This window comes from Macaca fascicularis, chromosome 2, assembly GCF_037993035.2.
Source record: "Macaca fascicularis isolate 582-1 chromosome 2, T2T-MFA8v1.1".
NCBI classification, from domain to species: Eukaryota; Metazoa; Chordata; class Mammalia; order Primates; family Cercopithecidae; genus Macaca; species Macaca fascicularis.
The window spans coordinates 180,873,163-180,877,595 of record NC_088376.1 but is presented as its reverse complement, the minus strand read 5'-3'; the positions used below and the strand labels follow the sequence as shown (position 1 = coordinate 180,877,595).

At 33.7% G+C, this 4,433-nt stretch overlaps 1 long non-coding RNA gene across 1 annotated transcript; it reads left to right on the top strand.

Annotated features, from left to right (window-relative positions):
- The first annotated feature begins 410 nt into the window (after positions 1-410).
- Positions 411-1,576, top strand: LOC123571688 (uncharacterized). The gene is made up of 2 exons (XR_006695905.1): positions 411-680; positions 1,379-1,576. It is a non-coding gene; the product is annotated as an uncharacterized lncRNA (long non-coding RNA).
- Positions 1,577-4,433: the final 2,857 nt, after the last annotated feature.

Sequence of the window (4,433 nt, the reverse complement as noted above, 5' to 3'; positions counted from 1 at the left end):
CTATTACTAAGGGGCTTATATCATCTCTGATTTTGCTATTAACTGTTTTTTGTGTGATACTTTGGCAGGGAGCCCTCAGAATGGACAGAGTAAGTGGATTCTGATACCAAAACCCTATCCCGAACTCTAGCATCTTTCACAGTTCCGAGGAAAACAAACATATTTCTTTGGACCTACTATTCATACATGTCATGTTAGATGCATAAATATTATGCCTCTGTGGTAACAATGAGTGATATTCCAGCATTCCTAGGAGACAAATCAGCATAGTGACCCAAGGCCAATGTAGGTGAACAGGCCAACAGGGTAATGTAATTTGAAAGGTGCTTTAGAGCCACTTGCATTCTGAGGTTTGTTCACCAAGGTACTAGGCTACAGTGGTGCTTAAAGTCACCACTTTGAGAGTCAGCCCTTTCTGTAAATGCATAATGTCTCCAGAAGCTTTCAGCTAAAATACCAATGTGTTATTTTGGAGAGAGAATGCGTGAACTCTGAGCACTCCAAATTGCCTAAGCATGAACCAGTTTATCAAGTTATTTAAGTTGAGAGAAAGGTCCTCAAGGAAGGAATTACAAAATTGTGCTCTTTATGGGACATCATGAGAAGGCACAGGGAAGTTATGAGGGTAACAGTAGTGGAAGGAAGAAAAATCTGAAGATACTTGGGAAGGCGTGCCCGGGGTAGGTAGAATCCTGGCCAGAGAAGGGAGAGCAGAAGGACTCAGAGTCTAGATCAACTCTGTCCATTAGAACTTCCTGAAATGATGAAAATGTTCAACAGCTGGGCTGTTCAATATAGTAGTTATTAGCAACATGTGAGTATAGAAGACTTGAAATGTGGCTGGTGTGACTCAGGAATTGGAACTTTAAATTTTATTTAATTTTAATTAATATAAATTAAAATATAAATAGTCAACTGTGGCTAATGGCTCCTATATTGGATAGTACATGTTTAAATGAAGGATTTGGGGTTGGCAGGTGGGGGGAAATCATAGAAAGGCAATGTGGAAAAGAAAGATACAGTTTGCTTAATTCACACTTTGTATGGTACCACTTTTCATTTCTAGGCAATACGTAGTTTACAAATTACAGGTTATATTATATTTAGCAAATTAACCTTTATTATGAAATAGCTGTACAGATTAAATAGATAGATGAGAGTAAGCCATATTAATTAGATTGGCCATGTCCTATATGATCTTATTTTACTCCTATGCATGCTGTCCACTGAAGGAAAGGAAAACATTGACTCAAAAGTGTTAAAAAGGGTATCCTTTGTTTAATGTTCAAGAAAGGCTGCAATTACTTTTCATAATATGTAATTGCAAGTTTTTCTATTTTTTTTCTTTCTGAATAATAATTATTTTTCTCCATTGCAGAGCAAGGCAAGGGTCACAATCACATTCACAGAACCTCCTTAGGGTGGATCCACAGGACAAACTTCCCACTGCTCACAGAAGCACTACCACCCCTTGGAATAATCAATCAATCAAACCAACTCAACAATCTTCCTTTTAATGCTAGTGGCACGTATTGATATAAAAATAAAATTTTGCTTTCTGGTGGGACATGAATAATAAAAGTATTTTTAAAGTTGTTTTAATCGAGGCTTCACTATTCAGAAAGTATTCATAAACTGGCACCAGAAAGTTTTCCAAAATCACTAGCTAGTTATTAGTGGCCACAGAACCTAGATGAGAATAAAAATAATGTCTAAACACAACTGAAACCAGAGGAATCTTTTTGTTGTTGCTCAGGAGGAGACAGCATCCCCTTTGAAATACTTGGAAGGTTCTCTTAATTAATGTAGCAGTACATAGGTGTCATTTCTGAGTCAGATGGTTACTCTAGATGTAGAATTTTGTCAAATCTTCATTTCATGCCATGTGAAAATCCAAATGCCACCACTTCAGGATTTTGTGTTACCAGAGTCCTTACATTCTTGTGGTCACTTATGACTCTAAAATGCTCTTTCCTCTCAATGCATTGGCTTGAATCGTGACTCTATCGCCATCTGTATTTTCTGTTTTTGTTCTGCCAAACCAACTGTGAACTTCCTTTCCACAGATTTCTGCCATCATAAAGCATGTGCATCAGAATTGCAGATTTTATTTATGTATAAGGTATAGCCTAGGACTTGGCAGAGGTGGAGGATCCTGTTTCATGACACTAAAATTGGGGTAGACCGAAGACCTGATAATACCCATTAGGGAGGGGGGTAGAAAATACTTATATTTAAGTATTAGTTAAAATTTTTGTTTGTTTTTTGGAGCTGCTTTACATGACTTTTTTTTAAAATTTCACTTTCCAATAGTTTATTATTAGTGTATGGAAATACTATTGATATTGAAATGATGACCTTGTAGGCTGAGGTCTTGGCAAATTTACTTACTAGTTTTAGGACCCTGCCCCCAGCCCCACTTTTTAAAAAAGATTCCTTCAGATTTTCTATGTAATCATTTCATTTGCAAATAGAGATGGTTTTTTTTTGGTTTCTAATTTGTATGCCTTTATTCTTTTCCCTTGCTTATTGCACTGGCTAGAACATACAGTACAGTACTAAATATGCGTGGTGAGAGGGGAAACCCTTGGCTTGTATCTGATCTTAGAAGAAAAGCATTCAGTCTCCACCATTAAGTATGATGTGAAAATTTTATAGATTCACTCTATCAGGTTAAGGAAGTTCCCTTCTACCCCTAGTTTGCTGAGACTTTTATCGTGAATGACTTTTGAATTTTAACAGATACATTGATATAATCATGTGTTCTTTCTTCTTTAGCTTGTTAATATAGTGTATGACATTGGTTGATTTTCAAATATTGAATCAACCTTGCACTTTTGGGATAGACCCCACTTGGTAGTAGTGTACTACTCCTTTTGTATATTGCTGTTTGATTTGGTAATATTTTATATATTGACCTATAATTTTCTTTTCTCATATTGTCTTTGTCTGGTTCGGGTATCTGGGTAAAGCAGGCCTTACAGAATGAGTTGAGAAGTGTTCTTTCAATTTTTTGGAAGATACTTATAGAATTAATTTTGGAAGATACTTATAGAATTAATGTTATTCTTCTTTAAATCTTTGTTTGCATTCATCTGTGAATCATTGGGTTTGGAGCTTCATTTTAGGGAAGTTTATAAAGTGTAAAATCAATTTCTTTATTAGATATGGGAACATCCAAATTATCTATTTCATATTAGGTGAGTTGTGGTAGCTCATGTTATTTAAGAAATTGGCCCATTCCATTCAAGTTGTCAAATTTATGTTTGTAGTATTTCCTTATCATCATTTTGGTATCTGCAAAGTCTTTAGTAATATCTGCTATTTTGTCCTTGTTATGGACAATTTGTATCTTCTTTCTTTTTTTGTGTTAGCTTGGTTAGAGGTTTATCAATTTTATTGTTGTTTTCAATTAATCAATTTTTGGTTTTGTTAATTTTCTATATTATTTTTCTGTTTTCAATTTTACTGGTTTCTACACTTATTTTTATTATTTCCTTTCTTCTGCTTGCTTTGGGCATATTTTGATCTTCATTTTCTAGTTTAACATAGATACTTAAATTGTTCACTTGAGAAATTTCTTTTCTTCTAGTATAAGTATTGAGTGCTATTAATCTCTCTTTAATCACCACCTTAACTACATCTGACAAATTTTGATATGTTGAATTTTCATTGTCATTCAGTTCATAAGATTTTCCAATTTCCCTTATGACTTCCTTTTTGATCTGTGAATTATTTAGTAAAAGGTAAAAGATTTATATGATTTGAAGAGAAACCAGAGCATATCTATTAATTATTTAGAATTGTGTTGTTTAATTACAAGGGATTTGGAGATTTCCTAGTTATCTTCCTGTTATTGAATTCTAGTTTAATTGCATTGTGATCAGAGAACACATCTTGTATTGTTTTATTTTTTTAAAAAAATGAATAATAAATTTGTTAAGGTTTTTGTTGACTTAAGATATGGTCTGCCTTGGTATATATTTATGTGCACTTGAGTAGAACGCACATTCTTTCTGTTGGTGGGATGTTTCATAAATGTTAACCAGCTCATTAGTTAACAGTGAGTTGTTTTTCCATATTGTTGTTAATTTTTATTTACTTGTTCTATCGACTACTGAGTGAGAGTGTTGAAATCTCCAACAGCAATTTTAATTCTGTCAATTTTTGTCTCATGTGTTTTGAGGCTCTGTTGTTGGGTAATAAATGGTTAAGATTGTTAAGTCTCTTGATGAGTTCATCCTTTTATCACTAAGTAGTGTCCCCTATTATCCCTGAAAATCTTTCTTAGCTCAAAGCTTTTTTTCCTTCTGAAGACCAATATAATATATAGCCAATCCTGATTTATTTTGATTAGTATTTAGGTGTTACATTTTTTCTATCCTTTTATTTCTACTTTACCTGTATCATTACATTTAAAGTATAGATTGATT